General features: G+C 28.4%; 1 protein-coding gene across 2 annotated transcripts in view; it reads left to right on the top strand.

The window, feature by feature from the left end:
• LOC142325296 (uncharacterized) overlaps positions 1-15,032 on the top strand; it is a 315,502-nt gene that overhangs the window by 95,275 nt on the left and 205,195 nt on the right. The window lies entirely within an intron of this gene.

Genomic DNA, 15,032 nt, shown 5'->3' on the forward strand with positions numbered 1-15,032 from the left:
ATCAGTTTTTTAAATTTTTTGTTTGCTTGATAATTAATTCACCATAGAAGCTTACAGAGAAGCTTGTAATTGGGAATATGAAATTTTGTAGCGTATTTAAAATTGCCATACATGATCGGGATTTGAACCCGGAACCTCCGAATGAAAGCGGAATTTGAAGCCGGAACCCCCGAATGAAAGGTCAAGACGCTATCACTCCGCCACGGAGATCGGCGGAGTGGTTGGTCAACTAATTATTGAAAGTTTTAATGATATTTATCTGATGATGAAAACCATCTTTTTATTTTCATTCAATTTAAAAAAAAAAATAATAATTTAAGTAGTGATTGAGTATTGATTAATTATCTTTTAAGTCGGTTACGTTTGAAACATAACAATAGAACTGTTGGTAATGAAGTAGAATTAAAAGTAAATCTTACTTTTAATTTCGGTATTTAAATTGGAATTAATTAATTTTTTTAAATGTATAAGAGAAAGTGAAAGATAAAAGTCAGACATAATGAAGATTATACCACGGTGGTTAAGGAAGAAGGGTGGTAAAAATAGAAAAATAATAAAATACATAATTTTTTGAGAAAATGTATAATAAAACTACAAAAAATATTAGTAACAACCGAAAAAATAAATAAAAATTATATACGTAATTTGTTAAGTATTTTTCCACCGATTGACCTTGGGATTTCCCACTATAACTAAGTTAATACTTTTCGTTCTGAAATTTCAATCAATTTTTCTTCTTCAATAAACGAAGTAAGAAGTAAAGAAAACTTTTAAACTATGTAAGAATTATATAATAAACATAAAAGCATGAAAGTATTTTTGATATAAGGAAATTACCTGAGTTTAGCACTCATCATTATGAATGGACTAAGAATATTATTAAGAAAGTCATAAAAAATATGACCAGTAAAACTTGATAAAAATATTTCCAATTGTTATGTACCTCTAAAAATGCTTCAAATAAAATTTATTAAAACGTGCAAAATAAAATTCAAGATTCAGTGGCATAAAAATCAAGATTTTATTTATTAATTATTAAATGTATAAATTTATTGTTTGAATTCTACTTATTTTCCTCAACGTATGAATAAAACAAAACAAAAGTTTCCTTACTTAGAAAGAACGCATCTTATTTTAAAAACATTAGTATGTAAATTTGATATATTATTCCCCGAACGGTGCTCTTTAAGATATTGCAATTTATTTTAGTTTTAAATATTATTGTCGTTACAATCAATTAAAAATAATTGATAAAGTATTTTAACTGCGGAACTATTTAAAGAAATAGGTTTTTTATCATTTCTACACTTATTCCTCAAAGTATAGCTACAGAATCTCTCATTTAAAACCAATTTTTAATGTACAAAGACTTATTTGATATAGAAATATATATTTGTGATACCCTTTTAATTTTTAGGCCCATTATCGAACGAGATACCATTTGAGAAATTTTTCAGAGCATAATATATATAAAGTGATTTCTGATATTTGTGTAATAATTTTGAGTGATATTTCAGCCAATTCTACAGACTTTATATATTCAATAACTTTGTATTGTTTAATATTAAATGCACTAAATATCAAATTTCTCGATATTCTGCACTAGAATTGCATTAACTTTTGAGTTAATATTTTTTCTTCATTCTATTAGTGATTAGGCTCGTTTTTTCCGAACTTACAAATTATCTAGTCATAAAGTAATGATTATAAAAAATCCTTCGAGAAAAAAATTAATTTCTATGTAATTAAGATTATAAAAACTGCTATTGTCATTTATTCTATGACCTCTCAACATCCCATATCTCTTGCGGTATGAAACCTTAAACTTGAGTAATTTTTTCTAAATATTACTGCCATTGAAGACAGTTATCAACCATTCTTGCAGTTAACCTAATTTATTTCTGATATATTCATCCTTACTTCTTATTTGATCAAACTGTAAACAGTCTTTTTCATCTGCAGAAATGTTATTTACGATAACTAACTCTTCTTTCTTTTCATGGCAACTGATGATCAACTGACCTACTACTTTATTTTTCCTGGCTTTATTATCTATTTCAGTAAAAAAAAAATAGTTTGAAAATAATTTTTTTCTCCAAAATCCGATAACAAAACTGATATCCTACCTAAATATTTACGAGTCTTTTGTTTTTAATAAATTACTTTTTCAACAGAAGTTTAGATTTTAACAATGATTAAAATCGAAAATTTTAAAAATGATTAAAAACGGTGTCATTCAATGGAATGACATAATTTTACTTACGTATTTATAAAAAAAAAAAAACTAAAATTACTATAAATACTATAGTTAAGGAAAATAATTTATTACATAATTTTAGTAATTAGTAATCGATTTAGTAACCGAATTAATTTTTTAATACCGGATTTTTAAAAACAAAATTACTTTTTTATAAAAAAATTATATCATAAAAGAAAAATAATAAGAAAAATTTACTTCTGAAACTGAAAATATCCAATATGTAAACGTGAATGAGGCAATAGAAGGAAAGAGTAAAAATATTTATTTTATTGTTCCTTTAGCGCTTCATAGAAATTTATTCTATGTTCAAAGATATTTGCATGCATCATTGGTGAAAAGAATACTATAATTTCATCAGAAAATAAAAATATAATGCGTCATAATAAAGTAAAATACTAAGGAAATTTATTGTTAATTTTTTTTCTTTCATTCACCTTAAAATGTTGACATATGTTCTAAATGAATTGTAAAAACCAGTAATGTACGTTTACAAAAGGAAAAAAACTTGAATGAATTATTAGGATCTAATAAATTAATAAAGAGTAGGAAAAATTCAGGTAATTTACTTTATAATAGGAAAGATTCTTTTAAACAATAAAAATTGCTTCTGGGATTATAGAACATTGATGCAATTTTTTATTAACTTCCTTATTTATTATGATTTATATATACACATTATGAAATTAAAATGTGTGCTTTATAACAGGTAAATAAACTATAGATTTCTTAGTAAACACCTTTGAATATAAAGTTGTTACATAAAAGTTTGCATAATTTCTCAACTGACGTAATAATTTGTTAATCATTTACTTCGTAAAATTTGGACGATTATCGTGTTTGCCATTTTTTTAGATGTTATCTATCCAAAATGTTTTTTTATTGTGGAAAGGGGTTTTATTCATTATGACTTCATTGATTAAGTGTCCTTCAATGTTCGAAGAATTCAGGTTCATTTTGTTATGAACTTTTATAACGTAAAGCAGTTAACTGAGGTCATTCTATCTTATGAAAACAAGTATTATGTATGATTATAGGTAACTGATGCGTTGGATTTGAGCCAACTCTATTCAAAATAAAAATAAAAAACTAAGTTTATAATTATGAAATATAACATTTAAAGAGTCGGCTTTTATTTATTTATACGATAATATTGTGTAAAGTTTCTTTACTAAATATTTAAGAAATATTTAATGAGAATAAACTTTTTGAATATTAATTAATTAAATTACATACTTTATTCTTTATTTCAATATTAAAATGTTTAATAAAAAAAATAAAGTAATTATTATATAATTTAATATAAAATAACTAGTTAAATTGTATAATTTTTTTCTTCTTAATCTATTCAGAAAATTTTTAACTTCAGAATTACCAATAATTTCCAGCAGAAAAAAATTTGATAAACTGCCGTAAGGAAATTACAACATCATTTAGTATTCTTTTTCAAATCATGCTTAAGTATACGTCACATTCAGCCTAAAAACTCAAATCAATTCTTACTTTTTAATCAATTAATAACAAATAATTAATTTTTATGTACAGTTAATAGAATAATCTGCACGCATAAATGGTGTGAAAAATTTATAATTATTGTAGTCATACAGTTTAGCATTATTTTTACATTATATTGTAATCGGAAAAAATTTCGGTTTTCAGATTTCAACGGAAATATCCACTTTGACCATGTCCGAATCTATTTTGACTAGTTTAGGCATGACGTCTGTACATACGTACGATTGTATCTCGCATAACTCAAAAACGATTAGCCGTAGGATGTTGAAATTTTGGATTTAGGACTGTTGTAACATCTAGTTGAGCACCTCCCCTTTTTATTGCAATCGACTGAACCAAAAGTGTCCAAAGAAGCCCAAAATACAAAAAATTAGTATTTTGGATTTTTTTTGTCATTGAGAGCTTTTCAACGATATATTATAAGTGGTACTTATTTTCATTAGTTCCAGAGTTATAGCCAAATAAAATTTTATTAATGAAATATTTGGGTCTTGCAAAGGAAAGGCACATCAGATCAAACTTCATCTTGTTTTTTTTAACTCTTTTTTTAAATTTAAATATATTGATTTATTAGTAACTATTAACCTCTGATTGTAAAAAAGTTTTACGATAGATAATAATTCAATAATAAAAAAAAGAAAGAAATATCAAAGTTAATGAAATAAGATTTTATGTACTATTCATTTAAAAAAAAAAAATGTGTATATGTAATTTAATAGGCGTACAAGGAAGTCATGTGTGTGTCCACATCAATCTTTTTTTGTAATTAAGCTTATGGAAACAGTAAACAAGAAAAGAAAATTATTTTGTCTAAAAGGGATATATATAACTAATTTATAAGAATATAAAGAATAATGCAGTCTGTGAAATCTCAAAAATGATATTTTACATATTTATTTATAAAAGCTCCGTTCATTAAGTCAAATAATTACTTTCTCGTCTAGCGCTATAGCAAAGCTACAGCTTTAGAAGGGGAAGTATTATAGCAGGTCCAATTATGTGGTTTTCACCGGATGGAAATTTTCCGGATGTTGGTATGTACGCGCGCGCGCGCGTGTGTCTTGCCCTTCTTATATCTCCAGACTACGGGACCGATTCTGACCAAACTTGATGAGATTACTTCTACAAATGGGACATTGATGTCAATAAAGTTTCAACTTAAAAGGTTAAGGGGATGGCTAGGATGAGGCTGTAGAGCAAGGTTGCCCTCAGTATCTCGAGATTTCACCTCATTAAGGTCTTATTTTTCTTAGAAAAATTTGCGAACAGTAACAATATTTACAAAAATAGTTTCCAAAATCGAACCCTTACCCAAAAAAAATGAGCTAAATAAACTAGAGGCTAAGTGGGTATACTGTACCCACTTACAGTCCTCATGTAATTGAGGACTTACAGTAAATGTCCTCATTTACAAGAAGGACTAGTATAGCACTAACGTACAGCTGTAGTCGTCTGATATGTTATGACATCACAGGTGAGCGGTAGAATTAAACAAACGAATAATATTTAAAGTGTAAAAAATATTTAAAGTGGCCGCTAGTATCACCACACCCGCGCGAATTAAATATGGTATGCGAGCGCGCTATAGTTAGAATAATTGAACCCACCGGGATGGTCTAGTGGTGAACGCGTCTTCCCAAATGAGCTGATTTGGAAGTCTGGAGTTCCAGCGTTCAAGTCCTAGTAAAGTCAGTTATTTTTACATGGATTTGAATACTAGATCGTGGATACCGGTGTTCTTTGGTGGCTGGGTTTCAATTAACCACACATCTCAAGAATGGTCGAACTGAGACTGTACAAGACTATACTTCATTTACACTCATACATATCATCCTCTGAAGTATTATCTGAACGGTAATTACCGGAGGCTAAACAGGAAAAAGAAAGAAGTTAGAATAATTGAGTTAAATAAACAAAAAAAAAAAATGTATTTAAATAAAATAATAAGTAGCTTAATTTAAGTAGCGTGTGTAAGCCGTGCATCAGAAAAAAGCTGCGTGACGGGAAAGTCCTACAACTGTGTTGCCAGATTTTTTTTAGATTTCTATCTATCTCACTTTCGCTCTCTCTCACTCTTCCATCACAAATTGAAGTAGAAAATCGACTCTTCCCACAAATTTGATTATATTTCTAAGAGTCCTTCTAAAATAAATATCACAGCTTTCAAAAACAAATTTATACAATCTATTACAAACTTTTATGGATTTTTATTGTACTTATAAATTATGGACCGGGACCTACCATTAAAGTTTTTATGACCAGCAGCTTTTGTTGTCAAAAAACAGAAAATAAATGAAAATTCTATGTATTTGAAGCTGTTTTATTTTCATGGCTCGATATAATTTACTCTTTAGTTTGATAAACTGAGCACCAAGGAATCAATTCCTTATATCTCAAAAAAAATTTCTAAGCTTAAATAAAACAATTTTTTATACGGTTAACATATTAATTTTATAATTAATCTTTCATTCTTTTGAATCTGTTTTAGTGGGTGGGTCGTAAAACAATCTTAGACACATTCTTTGCAATAACAGTAATTTTAATTTTTAATGTTATAATAATAATAATAATTATATTATTTTATTTTGTACAATACAACAAACAGCAAAGCCAATATATCGCGCAATAAAGACCAGTGATACAAATTATATTAATTAATTTAATGGATTTTAAACAAATTCCCTTATATATAGCTGATCTTTGACCTTCTTTACAAATTTCATATCAAAAATATCACTGTCCCTGCTTAATCTATGAATAATAGACATATTGTGTCTAGCCAACGATGAAAGACGCGTTCCTAACTCAGGCATAGGATGATTCCTTACACTTAATCTTGGCACTCCTAAGCCCAACATTCGAAATATCAACAACTATGATGTCATTACGGGCCTTACAAGCAAATATGGCATCCTATTAATAATACGAGCTAAGAGATGAGGTAAAAATATGTATTGCACTGTTGTTAAAAATTTATATCGTACACATTGAACAACGGTACATTTTAGAATACGAAAAGTGAGATATCATCTAATAATTATTAATTTTTCAAATCCAGGAGTAACGAATAAGAAAAAAACATTATAATCCCTATTTACAACATTGTCTAGACGTATTAGTATTTAATACAATTTTACAATTAATCTTTTTAACTGGATATTAAAAATATCTGAACTGAAAATCATCTACATCATTTTCAGTATAAGATAGAAAAAAAATTTCTCGGGAGTATTTAATATCATTTCAGGACTATAAATCAAAAGAAAGTTGGTTGCATAAGCAGCTGAAGTTAGCTGGTTGCGTTGCAATAGCTTATCCTTGTATGCTGGTGCAACGTTCACGAACATTGCACCAGCTTCCATTACCTGCCTCAATGCATTAATACGAATCCGATCCTACTTTATTCTTCGTTCCTAGAATAACACAATTTTGTTCTTCATTAACATTCACCAAGTTCGTGATACGTAAAACTTTTTTATTATTTTGTAACAATCTTATGCGTGAAAAATAGATGTACAATATTTAATTTAAAATAATCATGAAATATTTTTTAACTCAATTAAAATGAAAATATTTAAGGAAATTTTACATCCAGAATTTAAATTTAAATTAAGTCAGAGATTTTTCTAGTTACTTTTTAATTGGTACAGAGAAAAAGAAAGAAATTGCTTAATATGGGGAAAATAAAACCAAATAAATTAATATTTTAGCGCTGAGTAATTTTACACAATTTTTAAATATTTATAAGTATATAAGTAAGATTGTAACTCATGATCAGTGATCTCCAAACTTGATCAGTGATCGCGTACTCCTAAGACAAAAATAATTATTTCTACCCCACATAATATTGTGTGTGTGTGTGTGTGTGTGTGTGTGTGTGTGTGTGTGTGTGTGTGTGTGTGTACTCAGTACTAATTAGTACACATTAGTATTAGTACTGAGTACAATGTATAATGTAATACAATGTAGTACAATGTGTCAACAGTAAGTCACTTTTCCTTAATAATTGTTGTACATTTTTATTATCCCATTATTTAGATCTAAAATATTAATATTATTTAAAATATTAAATCTCTAATTTTACACGACTGCCCAAGAAGGAGTGTAATGTTTTTAGGGTGTATAAATGCATGTTTTTTCCACCACAGCAACTCAACAGCTGAACTGATTTAGATGTATAACTCCGCGCTGGAAACTTATTATTATTTTTGTTATTTTTTATTTATATACATTTTAGAAAAAACTTTATGATTTTTTGACGGACAGTATGTTTGATCATGCAAGCATGTTATTTCTTCTTGCCCTTATTTGTTGGTGTTGCTTCTTACTTATTGTTTATAAAATTTTAAGAATAAGTCATATGAGTATTTGACGAGCATTATATCGATCATGTAAGCATGTACTGTATTACTAATAATACAGAATCTATTAATTATTACTAATTAATAATCCACTTCTTTTATTAATAAAAATAGCAACCCGGCAATGCTTCGCTAATGCTAGATTTCAGTATATTAAATGAACACAATTGAAAATTTGATAAAACGTTAACAAAATGAACATTACAGAACTTCAAAAAATTTAGCCTTTCCCTTTTCCCTTTTACCCTTTCTCCCATTTTCCTTTATCCCCTTACCACGCTCCTTTCCCCCTTTCCCTTTTTCCTTCTTTTTCCCATTTTCGATTTCCCATTATATTTTTATCATACTCCCTTTTCTTTTCCTCATTTTCCCTTTCCCTCATTTCCTTTCCCCATTCTGTTTCCGTTATTTCCCTTTTCTCCTTTCCCGTTTTCATTTCCTTTTCCCGTTTTTTCTTTTCCTCGTTTCTCCCTTTTTTCTTTTTTCCATTTTCTCCTTCTTTTTCTTTTACGATTTTCCCTTTTCCAATTTTCCCTTTCTCCCTTTTCCCCGCGCGTAAATCGGTCCAGTAGTTTTTAAGTCTACAGCGGACACACACGGAAATGGAATTGTAAAATATTTAGTATAGCGTGTGTTGCTTTTACGTTCAACAGATAGCGCTATTTTTTTTTGTGTGACATCATAGGTATACAAAAAGTTGGTATATAAAACCGCGCGAATTCGCTTACAACGTTATGTCAACATTTCAATGCAATCTGTGAAGAACTTTCGGAGATTTAAGATTTTAAGAAACGAACATTTACATTTTTATATATAAAGATTAGTAAATAATAATAATAATAATAATAAAAAAAATAATAATAATAATAATAGTAAAAAAATACAAATGTAAAATATAATTAAAAATAATCTACGCTTAGAAATTAAATAAAATAATCTGTAAATTAAATAACGACAGAGTGCTTCTAACGGGAGAGAGTCGTAGAGGGAGCCGTGTGCATCCGCCCGGCGCACCATCATTAGTCCGCTATGCGCCACAATTTTATTGCTAAATATTAACTAATAATCGCTTTCGTTTATTAATAAAACTAAATAGATAAAATTAATAATTTACGCCACTGCTCAAGAAGGAGTGTAATGTTTTTACGGTGTATGTTTTTTCCACCGTAGCAGCTCAACGGCCGAACCGACTTAGAGGAATGAGTTCGCAGAATCCTTACGTTTCTGGAACTGTCATAGGCTATATAAATAAATATATGTATGTGTATTTGTAAAAATGTATGTAGTAGTGGAGATTGGCCAGTTGAAGTACAAACTTTAATGAATTGAATTGATAACCTGTGAACTGTGAGCCTCTGTCACTGTGGTAGATGGGTTTAAATTGAATGACCCAAATCAATCGAATCAATAAATTTACAAAAATAATAGAATTAAATTTACGTTAAATAATATTAAAAAAAATTAAATAAATTTAAAATATTTCTGTTCAATAACAATGGGCTTCCCATGGGGACTGCACGTGAGGCTAGAGTGGTGAGGTGATGCGACCACCTGGTGCGAGGCTAGACCAATTATCACCATTAACTGGCTACAAACGGGGTACCCCTGGGACGCTGTTTGGGAGATGCAATGGAGTGCTCTTACAATATCTCTGCAAACAATCGTTCGATTTTCAAAATTCCAACGGGGTATTTGCTACTTAATACAAAATCACGATAGAACCAAACCGAAACAAAAGAGCAATGTTTGTCGGCAATGTTTTTTCGGCAGTCGTGTTTTTTAATTTTTAATAATTATCTCTTGTTATAATATTTTATTATCAAATGTTAGATGTACACGTTACAACAAAAAGGAATTATTAAAATATAATTACAATAAATATCTCACTTAGTATTTACAAGAAGGTTTATAAATATTTCTTCACATACGTTCATAATATTCACTATTTTCTAATTACCCATCAAACGGAATTTTACATACAGCAATATACATAAAATTATTGTATTGAGAAGGTGTAAACACCAGCACTAGGCAACTGTTCACTTGTAGAAAAAGTAAGTTGTTAAAAAAATTGACAACAAAGCTGTAATACTATCCTGACATTAGTTATTTATTCTAATACAGTTAAAACAATAATAATTAAACATGAAAAAGGTTACCTAAGATTTCTGTTTTGGGGTGGGGATCCAAACTATGTTTTTTTTTGGGTCACTTGCAATAATACTATACCCAAGAAAACATAAAAAATATCCAATATGAAAAAGATACCTTTGTTAAATTTTTGGGAAGGGAGAATTTTGAGGCAATTTTTTTTCCTTGTATTGTAATCGCGAAATATTTCGGTCTTCAGGTTTCAACGGAAATCTCCATTTTCACCATCCCTGAATCCATTTTAACTAATTTCGAAGTGACGTCTGTCTGTACGTACGTATGTATCTCGCATAACTCAAAAACGATTAGCCGTAGAATGTTGAAATTTTGGATTTAGGACTGCTGTAACGTCTAGTTATGCACCTCCCATTTTGATTGCAATCGACTGAACCAAAAGTATCCAAACAAACCCAAAATCCAAAAATATTTGGATATTGGACTTTTTCTTAACTGCAATAAGCCCTCATAGAGAGCTTTTCAACAATATATCATGTGGTACTTATTTTCATTGGTTCCAGAGTTATAGGCCAAAAAAGTTTAATTAAGGAATTATTTGGATTTTACGAGGGGAAGGCATATAGATTCGAATGCGACTGACTTCATTTCCTTTTTTTTTAATTTTAATATATTGATTTGTTAATAATTATAAACCTCAGATTGTAAAAAAAAAATTACAATAAATAATAATTCAATAATAACAAAATGTAATAAAAAATATATGTTATCTAATAGGCGTACAAGGAAGTCATGTAGTGTCCACATTAGATTTTTTAAAGATGCTAAAATAAGTATGTATGCATGTACTGAGCTTAATACAAAGTGGCGTGTTATGATGCAAAATTTTGAGAAAATTGACCCAAAAAAACTATCTATCCTATCCCCTGGAGATATTGACCTCAAACTTTACCAACAAATCTTCCGATATACATGAGTCTCTGTACAAAATTTCATCAAAATCAGTTTATCCAGTCGAGTTAAGATTCAAACACGCCAACACCAGTACATACGTGCGAAAATTACTTTATTTGTTTTTTTGGGGATCTCTGGTTCATGAAACGTCGAGAAAACCCCCATATTTTACTGATTACCATAGTTTAATTCTTGCAGCATAGCTATGATGCCAGGAAAGTAAATTAGGACAGAATTTTTTTTTTAATAGTTTATTTATTTTTTAATGAGCACACCTAAACAACCTATGTCATGACAGTATTACTAAACATCAGATTCTATGAAATGTCTATATGGGAATAGGAATGTGCTCAGGGAAGATGTAGAGTAGGTAACCAATTGGTCTTTGTTTCCGATGAAGGAGAAAGGTGCAGTTTATGTAGTGTATTCACAGCCATGTAATAACTCAAGAATTATCTGGAAAAAATTAATCCACTGCAGTAGATAGACTGCAACAAAGCCAAGCCTTTCATCCATAAATAGAATCCCTGTAAGAAATTTTCCGTACGCTAACAAATTTATACTTCGTATAGGTACTAAGTATGTAGAGTATTAATAATTAAAAAAATTTAGGTGTGTATAATTTATGAACTTAATGAATCTTTATATTCTAATTACTATTAATAAATCTAGATCTTGATCGAAGGGAATTTACAGATATTAATAATAAAACTTACAATACAATAAGCAAGTTGTGTCCATTATATATAAATCAATTAGACTTAAGCCCAGTTCTATGAAAATTTTAAAATTAGGAATAAAATATTTTTATATGAAATAAAAATTTAAAAAAGAAAGTTAATATAAAATTATAGATATTTAATAAAGTGAATGATCTATTTATTTCTATTTATTATATTAGTATGATAAAAAAATAATCATGACTAATTTACTAGAAAAAGGTAAAAAAAATTAAAAAAGTAAGATCCATAAAGGGAAAAAGAAAAAGGATAACCGTGCATACAAATCAACTCACTTATCAAGTGATAATAAAATGAAGCCTGTCCTATCATCTTAAAACATAGCCCTGATACGTTTACCGTGAATTTTTTTGTTAAAATTCCCCTAAATTTAAGAGTATTTACTTTAAAAGTTTTCGATAAGTGGTTGATAAGTAAGGACATAAGAAACTAGACACTCTCGAAAGGACCCCGCTTTGATTAAGATTCTTGGAGATACATTTTTAGCATTTGCTCGAATTAATTGATTTATTTTCTATTTTTTTTTTTTTTACGAAAAACATTATAAAAATTCATTTTTAAGCTAATAAAATTGTATTCTTTACTAAGGAAAAATGTCGGCGAAAAGTCATGAGCCGCTGTTTAATATTATATAACACTTGTCAAAATAGAATATCAGAAGAAGCCCTCTCTCACAGTACCAGGTTTCTGTTTCCTAACTAACGCAACCGAAATTTATCAAACCGACTGAAAACTATCTACAATATTTACCCTTAATATTAAATTTCTGTACCTAATACCGTATACATCTCTCAATGTACAGTGCATGAACGAGGGCTCATAAGGTACAATGCTGCTAGCCCGTTCTCGATTCTAGCATCGTAATAGTTTCAGAGAACGGATTGAAAGGGCATCGCGCGGGGAGAAAGACGCAATTATGCAACATTTTTAGAGGACACCCTCATCCCGTTTCAAATATCTATGATCGAGGAGGATCGGAACGCAATCCACCTTTCCGTTTCTTCAATAATTATGAATATCCGTCACGATAAAACACATAATCGCCTTTTCCTAAGAATGATCCAGCAGCAAGGGACATATGTTCAAGCTCTGCAATCTATACTGGGGGTAATGAGCCACTCTTTCACTATACTTGCGTTTCGTTCCGTGCTTAAAAATAATAATTTTACTTTAATAAAATTATTTCGTTCATCCAGTCTTGAGAACTTCATAAAATTAAATATTATAGAAGAAATTATTGTATAGTTTAAATACGCGAATGATTAAAATATAACATTTACTAACTTTGTCAATAAATTATATTAAAACGTTTCGGTACAGAAAACGAGTTCACATCTTTCATTATTAAGATTAAATATCTTTACACAATACTAATATACATATAATACATATAAAACACAATATATACATATAAAAAAATAATAATAGTAATACATATTACATTTATCTATCTTTAGTTCTTCAGTTATTAACGTTTTTAAATAGAAATAATTTATAATTAGAATGATTTTCTTAAAAAGAAAAGTTAATATCAGAAATTTCATTTTGATGCTATTTTCCGCGTTTATTTGGCCAAAGGATAATAAAGTTATTGTAACATCCGTAATAATTAACATAAAGAAATAAAATTTAACTTGGAATAAAAAAACAATTCTTGGAATAGGCAACAGAAACAGTATTCCACATGATGTTTAAAATTAAATTCCTCATTTTCAATTGTCTTTTCAATAGATTAATCTTAACAGATTAAGATTTTTTTACTTAATAACAGATTAAATGTATTTATAACTTCAATAAGAATTTTATTTAAAAACCAATTGAATTACAATCTTCAAGTATTATGTTGTTGAAAAAAAATATCTTACACAAAATATATATTAAAAAAAAAGTATGAAATGTATAAAAATTAGTCCTACTTCCTGATAGTACTTAATTTTATAAAAATTAGTCCTACTTCCTGATAGTTTCTTTAGACGATACAATAAATATTTTTAACAATCAGGCAGTCTAAAAAGTATAATAGCTTATCAACTAAGATACTACAGACGCCTCTGAAATTTTTATTTACCTTCAAACCTTCAATTATGAATAATAAATTATGAAAAGTATGGGGATTTTTTTTTTTCAAAATAGGGCATTAAGTTCAGAGCATACACTGGAATTATTATTCTGAATATATTTAAAAAAAACATAATAACATTAAAAAAGGAAATTTAGACGTTGAAAAGATTATTACGAGTATTATATATGAGTTTTAAACAGTAATAGTAACAATATTAATATTTAGATTGATGTTAGAAAATAAATATCATCTGTTGATGCAGTTGGCAAAGTAGATAGAACTCTAGAAAGATATTATAAATATATAAATAAACTGCAGTTTTATGTAATTATTGGTGCATGAAATAGACTGAAATATTATTATTATACGAAGTTTTATTTCATAAACTGTGTTTGATAATATTGTTCTAAAATTAAATTTTGAGTAGTGGATATGTCATAATCTAAATACGATGTTTTCTGATTGATTTTTGGACATTTGCAATAATTTATTCCATATTTACTTTAAAAACTTCAGTATTAATTTTTTCTCATAAAAAAAGCTTATATGTTGAATTCATTATACAATATATTTTAATCACAATTTTAATCATTTTTATATACGAGTATAAAGCCCAAAGTTTTTTTTTTGTTCTTGAAGCACGCGAGAACCAACCGACCGATTGCTTTCAAGTTTCCTGGATACATTCGTGTTATAACAGGAAACGTTTTAAGCCATAGACTGAGACCCTAGCCTTCTTGGGTTTGAAGTTGTCAATTAAAGAAATTCATTAACGAAGAAAAAATTAATTTCTGTCACCTTAATAACAGAAATAGGTTGCGAATCTTTTGTCATCCGTGTACTTTAGTGTACTTTACTCGTAACTACGAGTAAAGGTCCGTGTACTTTACGCGTAGTTACCAGAGTTACTATTATTCTCTCTTTTGTAATTTAGTCTCTTTTTCAGGTTTCTATAAAATCTGAATATTTTAATTGTTGTTTATCATTATTATTCTCACAACCATGAGGGTAACTACCGGGATCCTGGCTAGTCGGTA

The sequence above is a fragment of the Lycorma delicatula genome, chromosome 5, assembly GCF_047948215.1.
Source record: "Lycorma delicatula isolate Av1 chromosome 5, ASM4794821v1, whole genome shotgun sequence".
NCBI classification, from domain to species: Eukaryota; Metazoa; Arthropoda; class Insecta; order Hemiptera; family Fulgoridae; genus Lycorma; species Lycorma delicatula.